Source organism: Coffea arabica, chromosome 10c (assembly GCF_036785885.1).
Source record: "Coffea arabica cultivar ET-39 chromosome 10c, Coffea Arabica ET-39 HiFi, whole genome shotgun sequence".
Classification (NCBI taxonomy): Eukaryota; Viridiplantae; Streptophyta; class Magnoliopsida; order Gentianales; family Rubiaceae; genus Coffea; species Coffea arabica.
The window spans coordinates 18,856,819-18,876,136 of NC_092329.1; positions in this window are offsets into that span (position 1 = coordinate 18,856,819).

Consider the following 19,318-nt stretch of genomic DNA (forward strand, 5'->3'; position numbering starts at 1 on the left):
TTTTCGTGTGCAAGTGTATGAAAATAGAATAATAGATATATAAGGTAAAGTGGAATTTCATTTGTGAAGTGAAAATAAGCAAGTGATAGGTAAAATGTAGTAAAAAGTATGGTTTGAGAAATGTGGAGAAATGTGGTTAAGAGAGTATGTAGGTGATAAAAATGAAAGTATGACCCTAGAGGAATGCAACAAGTCGGGTACGGGGGTGGACTCCTAACTTTTCGACTTGATTTTCCCTTTGATTAGAAGGCAAAACTAGCGTGCTAAGGCTATCGAGTAGCCACACTCGCTCGTTTCCCTTATCAGAAGGGGACACTCAAGCAAAATGAACCCTATAACTAGCATGAAATGCAAAAATCCTAAAATGGAGGGAAAACGGGTTCGAGGATCATGCCAAATGATAAAACTAAGGAAAATGCGTGATATGTGGTGAACAAGCAAATGATATGCTAATGAGGGGAAATCCCTAAGGGTCTAGCGTTGGACTAGCCCATTCTATGAATTCCGACTAGCGTTGGACTAGTGGAAACGATAAAAGAAGTCACAACTAGCGTTGGACTAGTGTGGTGACGTACATTCATCCATTCCATTCATTCATGGTTATGAAAACAAGTAGACATGCCAAAACGCTCGTAAACACGTAACACGTAGCACTTAGCATGCTCGACTAGATGCAAGAGCCTAATAAAGCAATTTAACATGTAACAACAAAAGCAAGCAACCAAGGGGAAAGGGAAATGGACCAGATGCTCTCCGAGCACTATCTATTACAAGCCAAGAGGTGTACACATACCCCATGAAAGCATAAAGGGGAAGGGGAAATGGACAAGATGCTCTCCGAGCCCTATCTATTACAAGCCAAGAGGTGTACACATACCCCATAAAACTTAAATAAAAGTAAAAGCAAGTAAATGCATGCAAGAAGGTAAGGAAAGCGAAGTAGGCATGCATATTCACATAACACGTAGGAGCACGTAGGGTCAAATGAAGTGCAAATGGAGAATAGAGTGTACCTCCCTTGAAGCGACGCCTTAACGTAGTGAAATTACTAACTTACCCTCCAAAATAATAAAGAGGTCAAGGTACCACTTAAATAATCACAAAAGATAAAAATAAGCATGAATTTGAATCAATTAAATCATGTCAACAATCCACATCTAAGAAATCAAAAGAAGAAAGGACCTGATTGCAAAGATTGACAAAATTTTGGGACCAAAATTAAAGTAAAATAAAGTTCAGGGACCTATTTGCAATTAAACTAAGGATCCAATTGAAAGAAGTTGAAAATATCCAAGGCCACAGCACAGTTAAGGAGAAATTCAGGGACTGATTTACGAAATTGTTTCCTGGCTTCTTAATGGACCAAACCATTGGGCCATTTCCTTTATTTGTTTGGGCCAAAGCTTCCAAGCCCAATCGGAAATCCCAAAACAAAAGGGAATGGGCCATTGTCACCCTTCTTGGGCCAAGATCACTTGGCCCAATCGGAAGTCCAAGGAAAAAACGAGTGGGCTAGTATTATTTTGGCCCAAAAATTAGCCAACCAAAACACATGGACCATGACCCTCTAGCCCAAGCCAAAAACCCAAAAATGAATTAAACCCTCTTACACAAACCCAACTAAATATCATTAGCCAAACATAAATCTAAGCCCAACAAGACAACAAACCAACTAAAATTATTTAAGCCACAATTATGATCTAAAACCCAAAATAAATGTATCCCAAAAAGTCACATAAAATAGGCAAACATAGGATTAAGCTCAAGAAAGGCAAAATGGATTTGATTTTTCCAAACTTTGAGGCCACGGTGAACAAGGGGACTTGAGTGATTAAAATGCAACAAAAGCAAAGACCTAAAGTGAGACCTCCAATCAAATGATAAAATTCACAAGAAATGAATAAGAACCCCATCTTACAATAGAATGGCAAAATTCAACATTCCACTAAAGTTTCAAATCAAAGCTATAAGTCTATAAAGGTTATTAAAATCTACAAAATCATTCTAAACTCACTAAAAGTTTTACCCAAAATCATATCAAAGCATGTCAAGAACAATTAAAATTCTAGAATGACACAATTGATTAAATTACTCAACTAATTGGACCATAACAAGACAAGAGGGAACTTAGGGGGTTAAAGTGCAAGTGTTTTAGGACCTAATTGTAAGAACAAACACCTAATCGGGCCATAGTAGGACAAAGGGGGATTTGAGGGGTTGGAATGCAATTTTTGAAATTATTTTCATGCAAAAACATGCAAATTTCACGAGGTAGACAACAGAAAGGAAATGCTTGCTGCAACTTTAAATTCCAAACGCAAATTTCAATCCCCACGCTCAATTTTGATCTAAATCTTACCCACCAAACATCAAAACTCTAGATTAAACAACCGAATATAGAACTTCAACATCTAAACAAGCAAAACGTAAGATGAAACTCATACAAAAGACACAACGAAACTCATGCATTCGGCTGATTTCTTTCTGTTGCAACTAACATGCGCATGAAGCATTTCATGAGTTCCAATGAATATGTAGATTCATCACCCAATCCTACAAAACTCCAAACCAACAAGAGACCATGCAATAAAGCAAGATCATTATGCTTGAACATCAAAAAAACTCATACAAAAGATCATGCCATCATCGAAACAGCAACCTGTATTTTTAGCTACAGTTAACTACGCTTGTGATGTTCATCAGGTGCCAACCTTCATTCAACACAGACAGCTTCTCAACCAAACAGCCAAGGACTGATATTGAGCATTCACAATCACAGAAATTGAACATTCAAGCACACAAAACCTCTGCAAGAAAATTCTGCCACTTTTTTCTGTTTTTTTAGTAAGTTCGCAGCTCCCGCTCGTGAACAATGTACAAAACAAAAAAAAAAGAAAGAAAAACCTGATTATCTACCAACTTAACTCACGGACTTCACCAATCACCAAGCTCGACACTGATAAAACATGGTTCATCTTGACCTCAACAGATTCAGCAAAAGGCATCCAAGTCAAACAAAATGACAAAGCTGAAGCGAAATCTGAAAATTTATTTACTATTTTGTTTCGTGACTTTGCTATGTTACTCCATCAGCCTCATAAATCATGCAAACCATCTTCAAACTAATCAATACCATGCAACCAAACACTAAATAAAGCACAATCAATAGCAATAGGAGACAGAACTGCGTAGCTTTGCTGGGTTTTCAATCTAGCGACAAGCACAACTTAGCCTTTTCCTTCAAAACTCATGCCCACGACACATAGAACAGGAGGAAAAAGAAAATAAACGCAAGAGAGACAACAAAGGGTAAATAAGCTCAATAAACCAGCGGCAAACAGGTTTGACAACTCAGGCATCTTATTAGCAGAGATCTGGTTTCCTATACTGCAATTAATGGGCTTCATACCAAAATCCAAGCAAATACCAAATTTCCACCCCAAGGCAACAATCAAAATCGAATCTTGAAGTTTGGAATCACAAAAATTCCCAGGTCAAACCTACGCACACAGAGGAGGACCAAAGATGCAACCTTTAGTTCAATGGATTACCTGATAGAGATTTTTGACAGGGCTGAAGTCAGAAGGAATGAGCCGGCATCAAACTTCTATGGAACTTCTGGAAAAACAAGCCTCCTAGTCTCTTCCTCACGTCGGTCTTCCTCCTACGGATGCAGCCGCAACTCCTGCTCCTCCTTTCAATTCCCTCTCTTCCCCTTTCTGTCTATAATCGTCACTCCCTGTAAAATTCCCTCCTGATTTTTAGCTGTGTCCCTCACTCAGACCTCTCCAGTTTTTTTAGCCGTGAAAACCCTTGCTCAGTTTTTTCCTTTCAGCTTGTCGATGCTCTCCCAAAAAAAACCCCCTCTTCGGCTACTACTTTCTTCTCCCTTTATATCAACTAAACACCCCCAAAACCCTATGTTCAATGGTTGGAAATCATCCCCCTTAAACCCTCTTTTCCCTGGCCATCCGATGGCTCCTATGTGTGCCTTTTGCACGCTGCAAAAAATTGCAGCGTGCATGCCGTGCAAAATTTTTATTTTTTTTTTGTTTAAAACAAAAACAAAGTAAAATTTAAGTAATAAACAAAATATAATTAAGTAAAACAAAAATATAAAGAACAAGATGATAAAAAAACAAAAATATCAAACAAAAATAAACGAATGAAGTTGCAATTTTTCTCTTCCCATTTTTCATTTTTTCACTCTTTTCATTAATTTCTTCTTTTCTCCTTTTTATGATTTTGTATTTTCATTTTTATTTCAAGAAAGCATTGAATAAAAACAAAATGACTAAAATGATTTTTCTTTTCTTTCTAAAAACTCTATAAACTTAAAAACTAAAAAAACTAAAAACTAAAAACTAAAAACTAAAATCTAAAACTTAAAAGTGATTAAAAACCTAAAATGACAAAACAAAAATGAATAGACAAACTGAAAGGGCAAAATGACTAAAACTAAAATAAAAAAAACAACTAGAAATGCAAAACACACAATAATGAACTAAATGCAAGCGATCTAAAAAAAAAACAAAATCATGAAGTAGATGCCACATACAAATTATTCAAAATTTGGTGTCTACAATGGGCTGAGCTGCGTTTTTTTCCCGCAAAACAGAAAGTTCCTGCATTTCTCTTTGCTGTTTTCTTTCCTACCACGGCTCACTGAGTTTTGGTCATCCAATTTGCTGGTTGATCTGATATTGGAAAAGGTCTGATGTTTGCTGGTTTGAGTGAGGAAGCTAAAAATTTTCTTTGGGTCTTGATGATACCACCGCTGGTTTCATCCGTAGTCAGCTGCATTTTCCCGTGTGTCTTTCATGTTTTTTTGTTGCTTGGGTTTTCCGTGTCTGCTCAACGAATTTTCTCACTCAAGTTGCATGCTTAATCTTGTTTGAAGGGAAGAAATGGAATGATTTGGTGTTGGGTCTGTGTGTTTGGGTCTTAAACACTTGAGCTATGACCAAATAATTGCTGAAAAACGTATGAGCCAGGAGTTGTCAAGCCATCCTCTAGCATTTTGTGCTTTTTCCTTTCTATGTTTTGCTTTGATTGGATGTTGAAATTGTGTTGCATGTTGCTACGATAAGTTTTGGGATGTTTTGGTCGAAAGGTTTTTGATCAAATTGGTATTGAGGTTGATATCTGCTTGCGAAAATGCAAAGTTGCGATGGTTTCTTGGCTGCAGAAATGTTGTTTTTGGTTGCAGAATGTTGGCCCACGTAGCTTGCATGAAACTTGCATGAAATAACTTTCTAAAATTGCACTTTGGCCCCCAAGTCTCCCCTTGTTCCACTATGACCCAACCAATTGAATGTTTTCTTCAATTTGGTCCTTAGCAACTCTAGTTTTACAACCTTTCATCGCTTGTTTGCTTCAATTAACTACTATGCTTTGTTTAAATTGCACTTCATGCATGAATTTAAGAGCTTTATGACCATGTGAGCCCGTGTTTGCATGTTTTCTTTAATTTTCCCAAATAAATTGGTACCTTGACCATTTCTTTTATTTTAGAGGATAAATAAGTGACTTCACCCCATTAGAGCTCCATTTCAAGGGAGGTATAACTTCTTTTATCTTTTTTGTCTCTCCCCTATGTGATCCAACGTACTAAGTGAGAATTGCATGCCTACTTTACTTGCTTTCCTTGTTTTTCCTTAATTTATTTCATTTACTCTTGCTTTTTGTTAAGTTATTCTTTTATGGGGTATGTGTACACCTCTTGGCTTGTAATAGATAGGGATTGGCGAGCATTCTTGTCCATTCTTCCCTTTCCCCTTTCGTTTTAGTTAGCAAATGTAATAGGTTCATTAGCTTGGTTATTTGCCTTTGTTGCTATGTGTTAATTTGCTTTATTAGGTTCTTACATCTAGTCGAGCATGCTAGGTGTTATGTGCTATGTGTTTATAGGTGATTGACATGTCTACTCGCTTTCCATAGCCATGAATGAATGTGATGGATGAATGTACGTCACCACACTAGTCCAACGCTAGTTGTGGCTCATTGTCCGTTTCCACTAGTCCAACGCTAGTAGGAATTCATAGAAAGGGCTAGTCCAACGCTAGACCCAATAGGCTGTCCCTCTTTCGTTAGTGCATATTTGCATGTTCACTACATTTCATGCATTTTTCTTAATTTTTATCATTTGGCATGTTCCTCGAACCCCTTTTCCCCTCATTTTAGGTTTTTGCATCCTCATGCTAGTTGTAGGGTACATTTGCTTGAGAGTCCCCTTTCGATAAGGAAAACGAGCGAGTATGGCTACAAAATAGCCTTAGCACGCTAGTTCTTCCTTCTAATCAAAGGGAAAATTAAGGTCATGAAATTAGGAGTCATTCCCGTACCCGACTTGATGCATTCCTCTAGGTTCATACATTCTCATTTTTATCATATCACTTTTATCACTTTCTTTATCCACATTCTTTCACTACTTAATTTTTCTCAATCCACATGCCATGTTTGCATATTTTTCTTCTTTTATCATTTATTTTCTACCTCACAAATTGCACCCAATTGCACTTATATGTATCTACTATCATATTTTCATCCATTTGCACACAAACACATTTATTTTCTCAATTGGCACACTTGCACTTGTCTTACATTTGCACACATGCACGTTTTCTTACATTTTTACACTTGCACTCATACTTGAGTCTTCATTTGCATCATTCGCGACCTCTATGAGGACTTTCCTTATTGGCCACCACAACTCATGTGGTTGGGACCAAAAAGCCTCATAAGAGACATTTTAGATTTAGGATTGCATTTTCTTTTCATATCCATTAGTTATATCCAACATGCAACGCATATTTTGGGTAGAAGAATTAGGAAAAGTGGGGCTAAATCGCGCAACTAGCTTTGGCTAGGGTAAGGGAGTGCCTTAGGCTTTGCCTTTGCCTTCTCCCTTATCAAATGTGACTCCCGATCCCTTTCTTTGGTTACGTAGATCTAAGAGTTCTTAAAAAGGGGTTTGTTTACTTTGCTTTTTCAAAAAATTCATTTTTTGGGTGACTTGGTACACCCTAACTCCGTACCAAGTGGCGACTCCATTTTTCATGCAAAAAACCCTTTTTGAACTTTGTTTGGCCAAATCGTCGCATTTTCAAGTCCCACGGCCTTTTATTTTCATTTTTCACACACGTTCACATACACACTACTTTCACACTTTCACACCAACATTCAAAAAGTAGGGCGCGACACTATTGGGTTTGACTTTTAGCCCACCAACCTGTTATTATTAGGTTCGAGTTTTACCCTATCAATCCGTTAGGTTTTACTAGTTGTTTAGTATTGGATTGTATTCCACCGATTAATCCAATTTCAAAATAATTTTGTAAATTTTCTAGTTGTTTGGGATTGGGTTGGATCCTATCGATTCATTTAAATGCTTACTAATTTCAATCTTGTTTAAATGTTCACTTTGTTGGTTTTGATTTCACAAGATAGTAAGTAATAAGGAAAGAATAGCAAGCCAATTTCACTTCCAACCTCCTCTTGAGCTTGAATACCACTATATAGAGCAAGATTCTTCAAGTTAATCAAATACAACCAATCTTTGTGTACAAAGGAAGGATCACTTCCTCCTTGCCCCAAGTTACACTTGGTCAAGTTAGGAAGTTTTATTATCACTCTGGATAGCCCTCACAAAGCTACACTATTGAAGTATTTTGCTGACACAAGAAAAGCTTATACGAATTTTACACAACTAAGAGTACAAATCTTCTTTGAAGAGTATTTTCTCACTAAAACTACTCTTGATTCAAAGTCTTTTTTTAGGAATTCGTGGAACGACACCAACTTTGATACCCATTGTCATTGCGGACATCTTCTTAGCCCTTACCAATTGCCAAAGGAAAGGGGGTTTCTTCTATGCTTCAAATTTAATACTTCAAATGTGGGTCATGGAACATTTGGCGAAGAGATCACTTAACCCTTTGGGTTCTTGTCTCTTAGTTGAGAATTGGATTGATTCACATCGAGAGAGAGTCAGCCGCTACTACCACATGATGTCGTCAAGCTAGTTTATTGAGGAGTTCAATAATTTGGCACCAGAAAAGTGCAGTGGGTTCTAGATTGGACCAAAGTTAGGGACCCAGCTTTTAAGACCACTCAACATGACTTCATCCCTCTAGTTGGAGTTAATGGTCTAGTCGCCTATATTCCACAAAGGGTTATGAGACAGTTTGGATACCTGCAAAGCATTCCTATGGTACAAGGGGTTGAAGATCTCAGATTGGGTACGGTGACCGAGAGTCGAACATGGTATTAGAGGCTTGGGGAAATTTGCAAGGTCTTGAGAATTTGCAGTTGGAATTGGTAAACAAGATGGCACCTGCAGTTATGCCTGGGTACAATGAATGGATCAAACAAAAGGTGGAACATGATAGGCCAAGGCAACAATCAACATCAGCCAGTCCCGAAGAGCAAATGGAGAAGCTAAGGAAAGAATTAGAGGAATCTCAAACCCAGCTTATAATGGCCAACAGAGTTTTAGAAGATACCCAAGTGCAGTTGAGGAGGGAGAAGAAGAAGAATGAGAAACTAGAGGAAGCCATAGACGCCCTTGATAGGATTAGGGAAGGAGCTCGTAAGCTCAGTTTAGGGAGCTCTAGAGAGTCACAAAGTACAAGTCTCTTGAGACATAGGGATTTTGTAAATATGGTTACTAAGACCATTGACGAGATTGTAAAGAAAGATTGAACTTTTCCACATTTTATGAGAAGCTTTCCATTTCAAAGTTCTAAATTCACTTACAGGTTTGGAAATGGGATTTTACCCCGAAGGCTTGCATCATGCTAGGCCTACCCTTGGCACAAAAAGGGTCCCCCTATAGGACATGCATCTGAATTGTTTGAACAATTACTAACTCACATTTTTTTCTTTTTCTCTTTTGAATGAGTTGCAGAAATCTAGTAACGATTGGTTTATCTAAAGATGTCTTTTGCATCCTCAGGTAAAGTTTCAAAATAACTTCTCGGAAAAGCCCCATTATTACGCGATCCTGAAGTAAAGTCCAAAGGAATCGTGTAGTCATGAGTACTCAGCCAGAATCATCTGATAAGACCGCTGCAACTACCCAGCTGGAAGCCATAAGTCCCGGGGTTCAGTTGACTGAATTACTCACCAAATTTGGGGAAATGGCGTCTGAGATGGCCGTCCAAAAGAAGTTGATCGACGAGCTCATTAGTAGCGGAGTGCAGCCCGAGCCTGCGCCCGTCAAACAACCTGAATCCGAACCATTTGTCATTCCTCCAATTCAAACCACTTTTGAGGGAGTTTTCAACCCGCAGTATACTTATACTCCAAATCCTCCGTTCTATCCTCCCTATGGGCAAGGATTTCAGCCTCAAGGTGGTCCAAACATGCCTCTGGATCCACAAGCTTTTTATCAGACTACCGCAGAGCCTGTTGTACCGGAGCACACTGTTCAAACCAAGCCAGAAGTGGGAGAGTCGTCTGCCCCGGTGGATATGAAGCTACTTAAGCGGTTGGATCGTTTCGATGAGTTCATCAGGAAAAGCCAAGATTTAAGCAAACAAGGGGTGTTAGACTACGATGATCTGTGCCTGTTTCCAAATGTACAGCTGCCCGTAATATGATGGTACAGGCAATCCTAAGACACACTTGCGTTTGTTTGCCAACAAATTGGGCAGACCAGTAGATGACGAAAACTTGCCATTAAGGTTATTTCCAGAGAGTCTAGAAGGAGACACCCTCGATTGGTATTCAAACTTAAAGCCAGAAGAGGTGAAGACTTGGCTTGATCTATCCAACGCCTTCATCAGACAATACGAATATAACTGCGAGCTAGCACCGACCAGAACTACTTTGGAAGGCACAAAGAGGCGACCATCTGAAGATCATAAGACATACGCCAAAAGATGGAGAAAGATAGCTGCCAAGGTTGAGCCTCCGATGACCGAAGATGAAATTGTTCGCACTTTCATAAAGGCGCATGATCCTCCACAATTTGAAGAAATCTTCCGTATGACCGGATGTTCATTTGCTGCGATTGTGAATAAACTCGAAGAGTATGATGATTTTGTGAGATCTGGAAAAATTGTTAACGTCTCTGCCTTAAAATCACAAGTAGAAGCTTTGCAAGGGCAAGGGAGCAGTGGAAAGAAGCCGCAGTTTAAAAAGAAAGAGGGGGATGCAACTTTTATCTGGAACCAGAACCCTTTACCCAACCCCCGATACCAACACAATCCAACTTACCAACCACCTTACCCTTATTATTCAAACCCGCACCATGTATATACTACCAATATCAACCACCCTCGACCTCACCCAAGCTATGCTAACCCACCTTCAGCTCCTTTTCAAAATTTTCAACCAAATCCACCTCAAAACCGACCTCGCCCTCCATATAACCCAGGATTTCCTCCCCCAAATAGACCTGTTTACAGCCATCCTCAATCTCCTGAACCTTACAACCGAGCCCCTAGCCGTACATTTACCGATTTAGGCAGGCCTCTAGACCAATTGTATGACCAATTGAAAGCCGCCGGGAAAATTGGTATGGTACCCCCTTCTACCTATCCATATGGCATGCCCGCTTGGTATAACTCACAAGCTGTCTGTGCTTATCATTCAGGGGCACCCGGACATTCAACTTTGGATTGCAAGACTCTTAAGCATAAAGTTCAAGATATGATTGAAACCGGAGAGATTGTAATTGAGAAAAGGGAGGCACAAGGGCCGAATATAAATAGCCCTTGCCGGAACATACTAATACCATTGGGGTCATTATAGACGACGCAGAGTATGAGGAGCAAGTCCAAAAATTCGCAGGGGAAGCTGAGGTGTTTGGGGTCACAGACCAATCATTTGTAATAGAGGTGCCATTTGAGGAGGATAAAAGGCCTTTTACTTTGGATCTCACTCCAGTTGAGAGCGAGGCTTTGGAGCCAGTGGTCAACGAATTCCCAGAGCAGGAGCCTACTCTAAGTTTGCAGCGAGTGCCATGGAATTACAATGAACCTGTCATACAAATTGGAGGAAAGCCAATTGCCAAAGAGGAGGTGTCAGTGGTCACTAGATCAGGGAGGATTGCAAGCCCGTTTGGAGCTGCCGTTCCAATTCAAACAAATAGCCCCGAGCTGCCAGCTAAACCAACAATTACTGAGAAGAAAGCCTTGGATTTTCTTAAAAGGCTCCAAAGAAGTGAATATAATGTAGTCGAGAAGCTAAGCAAGTCGCCCGCCCAAATATCCATGTTGGATCTGCTTTTTTCTTTGGATATGCATAGGGATGCGTTGCTCGAAGTGTTGACTAAAGCTCAAATCCCTAAGGACATTTCGGTTGCTAATTTCTCACATATAGTTGGGAGTGTGTTATCTACAAAACAAATCACTTTCTCTGATGATGAATTACCAGCAGAAGGCATTGGACATAACAAAACTCTGTACATAGCTGTGAGGTGCAATGGGAAAATGTTGCCAAAGGTATTGATTGACAATAGATCTGCGCTTAATATCTGTCCTTGGAGTACCTTGGAAAAGCTAGGGTTGCAAGATATCAAGCTGAGACCTTCAGGGACCATAGTTAGAGGTTTTGATGGAGCACAAAGAGAACCTATAGGAGAAGTGGATTTAGTAGTCGAGATGGGGCCTGCGCAGTTTCAAATAGCCTGCCAAGTTATGCACTTTCCTAGTGTTTACAATGTTTTGCTTGGAAGGCCGTGGATTCATAAGTCCGGGGCTGTGCTTTCTTCATTGCATCAATTGTTGAAATTCATAGTAAATGACAAATTGATAACTATCTTTGCCGAGGAGGATTGCCTCGTAATTGCTGATTCTGGGTCCGAAGAAGACGGTAGCCGAAATGCCACAGTGACCCCTCATAGCACAGCTGATATCGTCTCCGTAAGTTGGATAACAAAAGAGGAACGAGCTCTGTCAAAGGCCAGTGTCATGATGGCTAAGGAAATGATCCGCGGAGGATATGAGTTTGACAAAGGGTTGAGACGTGATCTACAAGGAATTCTGAAACCAGTGAAAATTGTGGAGAAGAATGATTCATTCGGTTTGGATTTCCGACCAACCGCTAAAGACATCAAAGAAATGAAGGAACACAAGAGAGCAGAGAAAGAAGGCAGGCAAAAGGCCTTTGATATTCCACCACTGCATTATACTTTTCCACGACCAACCGAGATGATCACGTCAGAGATTAATCCAGTTGACGAAATCGAAGCTGGTTTGGCCCAATTGTTCGTTGGGGCAACATTTGAAGACAGTTTCCCAGATGAGGCCCAGTTTCCCGACATCCCTGAAGGATCAATTTCCAATTGGACAACCGAGTTTCTGCCCATTCAGAAGGAGTTTCGGTAAAACTAAAGGGGTTTGTCATTCATGCGAATTCATGAAAATACTTCTGCATCTGTAAATAGCTAATGAAAGCATCTTTATGTTTGACTAAAATTTGCACATGTAAATATTGTTTCCGCTTGCTTTCTTTTGTTTTCGCTTTCAATCAAAGATTTTATGAAAATGCACAAGTGATTTTTGTCATGTTGTTTTGTTTATTCGTTTGTCATATTGATTATTCATTTGTTTGTTGTATGTTTGTTTGCTTATTATCCCACATTCGTTAATTCTTTCAGATGGCCAAAAATAAAACTATTTGACCCTTTGGATATCACTATTCTGGAATTCAATAATGGCAATCTCTATATCACTCACAACTTGGAGGTCTGGGAATCTGAGTTTCAAAGCGAGAGTGATAATGAGGAGGTATTCGATTCTTTTGCAAAGGACTTTGAACAATATGAGGAGAAACCAAAACCGAACCTGGAAGAAACAGAAAAGGTTAACATTGGCAGTAAAGATGAGGTTAAGGAGGTGCAAATTAGTATTCATTTGAATGAGAGGCAGAAAAAGGAGATGCTTGAATTCTTGACTGTGTTCCAGGATGTATTTGCATGGTCCTATGATGATATGACTGGTATTTCAACTGATGTGGTAGTGCATAAGTTACCCACAGACCCTACTTTTCCACCCGTAAAGCAAAAATCCCGAAAATTCAAACCAGATATGAGCCTCAAAATAAAAGAGCAAATTGAAAAACAACTCAAAACCAACATTATCATTGTTTTTCATTACCCTATTTGGCTTTTGAATCCAGTCCCTGTTCCAAAAAAGAATGGAGAGGTGCGAGTTTGTGTTGATTATAGAGACCTCAATAAGGCCAGTCCTAAAGATGATTTTCCTTTGCCAAATATTCACATTCTCCTGGACAATACCACCGGGCATGAGATTGAATCTTTTTGTGATTGCTTCGCTGGATACCACCAGATTTTGATGGCAGAAGAGGATAGGGAGAAGACTGCTTTTATCACCCCTTGAGGCATATTTTGCTACTGAGTGATGCCCTTTGGTTTAAAGAATGCCGGAGCTACGTATCAAAGGACCATGACCACCCTGTTTCATGATATGATCCACCGGGAGATGGAGGTCTACGTGGATGACATCATAATCAATTCTAAAAGGGCAGAGAACCATTTGGTTGATTTGAAGAAGCTGTTCGAAAGGTTGCGAAACTACAATTTGAAACTAAATCCTGCAAAGTGGGCCTTTGGGGCACCAGCTGGTAAATTGTTGGGCTTCATTGTTAGTAAAAGAGGCATAGAGATAGATCCAGCGAAAATCAAAGTAATTCGAGATATGCCAGTGCCGAAAACTCAGAAGGACGTGAAAAGTTTCTTAGGAAAGATCAATTTTATTGGGAGATTCATTGTCCAACTAACTGCCACATGCGAGCCATTGTTCAAATTGTTGAGAAAAAATATGCCATTGTATTGGAGTGAAGAATGCCAACAAGCTTTTGATAAGATCAAAAATTATTTGTTACATCCGCTAGTCTTGGTACCACCCAAGCCGGGTCGACCATTAATCATGTACCTATCTGTGCTTGAAGAAGCACTTGGTTGTGTCCTCGGGCAGCATGATGACTCCGGAAGGAAGGAGCAAGCCATTTACTATCTAAGCAAAAAGTTCACGCAGTATGAGGCTAATTATTCATTCATTGAGAAAATCTGCTGTGCATTGGTCTGGGCAGTTCAAAAGCCGAGACACTACCTGTTGAGCCATACCACTTATTTTATTTCCCGATCTAATCCTTTGAAGTATCTCTTGGAGAAGCCGATGCTAACTGGACGTCTGGCTAAATGGCAGATAATTCTCTCAGAGTTCGATATTATTTTCACTTCACAAAAGGCTGTCAAGGGGAAAGCTATAGCTGATCATTTGGCAGAGAACCCAAAGGATAATGATTATCAACCACTTCATAGTTATTTCCCTGATGAGAGAGTCTTATTTGTAGGCGCCACAGACGATATAAGTGAGCAAAGCCCTGAATGGAGGCTTTTCTTCGATGGAGTTTCGAATTCTCTCGGAGCTGGAATTGGAGCTGTTTTGGTTTCACCCGAAGGGAAGCATTACCCTGCCGCTGCCAAATTGCAATTTGCTTGCACAAACAACATGGCTGAATATGAAGCCTGCATTTTTTGTCTCAAAATGGCTTTAGAAATGGAAATCAAAGAGTTGATAGCTTTCAGTGATTCAGATTTGTTTGTGCACCAAACCTTGAAGCAGTGGATAACCAAAGATTCAAAAATTCTGCCCTACCATTGTAATCTGCTCACTCTGGCCAAGCAATTTCAAAATTTGGAGTTCAGACATCTCGCGCGAGCCCGAAACGCATTTGCTGATGCTTTGGCCACCTTAGCTTCTATGATCCAGTATCCAGACGAATTGAGGATCGAACCAATCCAGATTCAACTTCAAGACAAGCCTGCCCACTGTTGGGTTGTAGACAAGTCCTCTGACAATATTCCTTGGTATAATGACATTAAGGAGTTTCTCAAAACTGGGTCTTACCCTCTGCATGCTAGTACAAAGGACAGGAGTTTTCTGCGTAGAATGGCTTCAAAATTTTTCTTAAGTGGAGAAGTTTTGTACAAAAGAACCTCAGATTTGAATCTTTTAAAGTGCATTGATGAAGACGAAGCTCAATACATGATGAAAAAAGTGCATAGTGGCGTTTGTGGACCTCACATGAATGACCATTTGCTAGCAAAGAAAATCATGAGAACCGGATATTTCTGGCTTACTATGGAGCGTGATTGTATAGATTTTGTTGAGAGATGTATAAAATGTCAAATGCGCGGTGACGTTATACGCGCTCCACCCACTGAATTGTATAGCATGGCCGCCCCATGGCCCTGTTCAATGTGGGGTATGGACGTGATTGGTACAATTGATCCTCCCGTTTCAAATGGACATCAATTTATATTGGTGGCAGTTGAGTACTTTACTAAATGGGTTGAAGCGGAGTCATTCAAACATGTAACGAAGAAGGTAGTTGCCAATTTCTTGAGAGATCACATCATCTGTCGCTTTGGAGTACCTGAAACGCTTATTACAGACAATGCTAAGAATCTGAACAATGACCTGGTAGATGGACTATGCGAGCAGTTCAAGATCAGACACCGCAACTCTGCCATTTATAGGCCTCAGATGAATGGAGCTGTAGAAGCCGCAAACAAGAATTTGAAAAAGATTATCCGCAAAATGACTGAAAGGCATCGCGATTGGCATGAAAAGTTGCCTTATGCATTAATGGCGTACAGGACTTCTATCCGGACATCGACTGGGGCAACACCATATTCACTCATGTATGGAATGGAAGCTGTATTACCAGCTGAAGTTGAAATTCCTTCGCTACGAATCCTCATGGAAGCTAAATTGGAGGAGGCTGATTGGATGAAGCAACGCCATGAGCAATTGACTTTGATCGATGAAAAGCGGCTCAATGCTATCTGTCATGGTCAGTGCTATCAGAAACGTGTGGCCCGGGCTTACAACAAAAATGTCCATCGGCGTGCATTCGAAGAAGGTGACAAAGTACTAAAGCGGATTTTGCCAATGCAAGATGAAGCTAAAGGCAAATTTGCTCCAAATTAGCAAGGACCGTTCATTGTCCAAAAGGTATTACCTAGCGGAGCACTTATTTTGGCAGAAATGGATGGACGAACATTCCCTCAACCCATCAACTCAGACATGTGCAAGAACTTTTTCATTTGATCATGCAAATTTTCTTTAGAAATTCATGCAAACGGCGAAATGCAAGTCAGGCCATCTTCTTTTACACTTAAAACATTTTATCCCTACTTGTCCCCTTTGAGCCATCAGAATTGACAAATTTTCGCTTGATAACCCCTGAGAATTGCAAACCCCACACTGGGGCAAATTTATTTTGAAAGAGAGATGATCAAAAAGAAAAGAGAACCCCACACTGGGGCAAATTTAGTTTTAAAAAAAAATGCAAAAGTGAGGAAAATGCAATGAAGAAAATGCAAAGAGAGAAAATTCGATCAAATTGAGGCAAATTTTCCTCAGTTTCGTTCAAAATTGAAGACGATTTCAAAGTAGTGCAATCTCAAGTCATTTCATACCTTGCATCAAAATTTGCTTTCAAGCCTCAACTTTTCTTGAAAAACACCTCACCAGACCTCATTACAAAGCTCAAAGTCCTGGCTTTCGTCACTTGTGGTATTTCTATTAGGAAATTTGTTAATCAACTGGCAAGTGATGTCCATAAATGCCTTCGCCTAATCTCACAAGGGAAGTGCATTTTACTGATGCCAGAAATCTTTAACTCATGTTTCTGAGTCGATCATGATCGAGATATTCCATTGTTCTTTAGGTGAAATGCCGAAAGGGCGCCTCGAAAAAAAAAAGAAAAAAAAAGAAAAAGGAAAAAAGAAAAAGAAGAAAGAAGAAAGAAAAAAAAAGAAAAGACAAAGCAAAAACAAAAAAGGGTGGGGGCAACCTTGGTGAAAACCTGAAAAGGCGCCAAGGCAGGTTTTCTCAACAGACGAGCACGAGAAGGAACAGCTGGTGACCTGATTCATTTAGACTTTTCCTCATGTTTGTGATACTTCTGCTAGAATCGAATTTCGAAGCAAATATATCAAAAGGCTTGAACATGATATTCGTTGGCCAAATTTGTATTTTTCTTTACAAATATTCTTTTGCAAAATGTATTTTTCTAAACCTCTTGGTTTCTCTCGATTATTTGCGTTCGACTGCTTGTGGTTGTCTGCATTCTTTTGCATGCTCATCTTTGCCTGACATAGGAAATCATCTTGCATATATCATTGATTTTTATATGACAATTTTTTCATGCATCATTCTTTCACCATTGGATTCGAATGGATGATAAACCCGAAGGTTTGTGCAAGGATAGGGGATTCAATCATCTATTAAAGTGAGTAAAATGAAACAAAGCTGCTACATAGATTTGGTGACGTGGTAAATACGTACTTTATCAGTCTCAAGAATTGAAAGGTTTCAAATTACAAGTTCGACTAAGTCAGACGCCGCAGAACAGAGGCAAAAGCATCACAAGACTCATGTTTACACGATTCTCAAGGCAAACCGGATCAAATGATGGTGGCAAGTCCATTATTTTTTCTTTTCTTGCAGGAACGTTGCGTTTACAAACGAAAACAACCACTCTCCTTTTCGCACCTAAATCGATGTCAGAAAAACCTCCCCAGTAGGCAAAGATGAAGTGATAATGTTATTGGCAAAGCTTGATCATAAGAAACAACATCAGCTATCGCTTCAGCTACAGAGATCAAATCTCCCTCTTGGTACAAAAGTTTGAACTACTCCCAGGTAAAAACTCAATTTATTGTTTAAATCTCCCCAGTGAAGTCCCGTTTAAATTCCTGTTCGGGTCAGTCCCGTTTAAATTCCTGTTCGGGTCAGTCCCGTTTTAAATTCCTACTCAGGTCAGTCCAGTTTTAAATTCCTGTTCGGGTCAGTCCCGTTTTAAATTTCTTGTTCGGATCAGTCCCGTTTTAAATTCTTGTTCGGGTCAGTCCCATTTAAATTCCTGTTCGGGTCAGTCCCGTTTTAAATTTCTTGTTTGGGTCAGTCCCGTTTTAAATTCCTGTTCGGGTCAGTCCCGTTTCTTTTTAAATTCCTGTTCGTTGGAATCATTTTGCGGCTAAACAACACAGGTAAGTATTTGGTGTCTATTTCTTTGTCTCAAGTTTTTCCAAAACTCAGACAAAGAGGGGCAAACTGTAGACACCAAATTTTAAAATAATTTGTATGCTTTTATTTTGTTTTAGTTTTAGACACCAAAATTTTAGTGTAATTTCGTTTACTATTTATTTTTTAGTTTTATTTTATCGTGTTAGTTTTATTCACTTTTTAGTTTTTAGTTTTTTATTTTATTATTTTTATTTTTAAGTTTTTAGCATAGAATTTCTCGAAAAAAGAAAAAAAAAGAAAGAAAGAAAAAGCATTCAAAAAATATGATTTAGTTGTTTGTGATTTAAATTCAATGTTTTCTTGAAGAAAAAATGAAAAATGAAAATCGCAACTTTGTTGTTTCTAGTTTGTTTATGTTTGTCCGATGTTACTTAAATTGTTGTTTTTTTTATTGAATTTTATTATCAATTTTGTTAAATTACTTTAAAAAAAAAATTTTACATGCAAGCTGCGGAAACACAGCTTGCAAGGAAGAGTTGCACATGCCCATCGGAGGGCCCTAGGATGCCCAGCAAACCTCCACTCTCATCCTCACCCTTCAGGTGAGGGTTTGAGAGTATGTGTTTGGTATAAATAGAACAGAAACGCAGCTTTTAGAGGGGGGAGAACGGCTGACGACTGAGAAAAATTCTGAGGGTGGCGGCTAAGAAAGTTGAGAGGAGATTTCTGAGGGCTTCGAAAAAAAAAGCAGAGAGTGACGGGGGAAAAAGGGAGCAAGAGAAACTAGGGTTTTTGGGAAGATCTAGAAAGAAGGAGCGGCGGAATAAGCAAAGCAAAAGAAAGCTGGGAGAGGGATGGAGAGGAGATAGCTACGGCTGATGGTTGCTGGGTAGAGAGAAAACAAGAAAGGCTAGAGAAAGGGCAACCAAAGAGAAGAGGAGAGTTCCGTGGGTAGGCGAAAAGAGAAAACCGAGAAACTTAGGAGATTTCAAACTCTCACTTGAGGATTCCTCATCAAGATCGCAGCAGATTTCATTGGGTTTCTGTGGAGTTCGATCATCCCACAAGGTAATCCTTTCTTTCATTCTCCTTCGCCTACGCATCATCTGTTTCAGTAACCAAGAGTTTTGCTCCTCGATTTTTGTCTCCACGTTATTTTTTTCTCTTTTCGGTATTTTCCTGTTCATGCGTTGTTCATTCAAATATGGGCTTCATACTTTGGGTCCTATGTTATGGTGAGTCATGAAGTTTCTTTTTGTGTAGAAGATTTTCCATGTTTTTTTTTAGTTGTAGCGAACCCAGTAGAT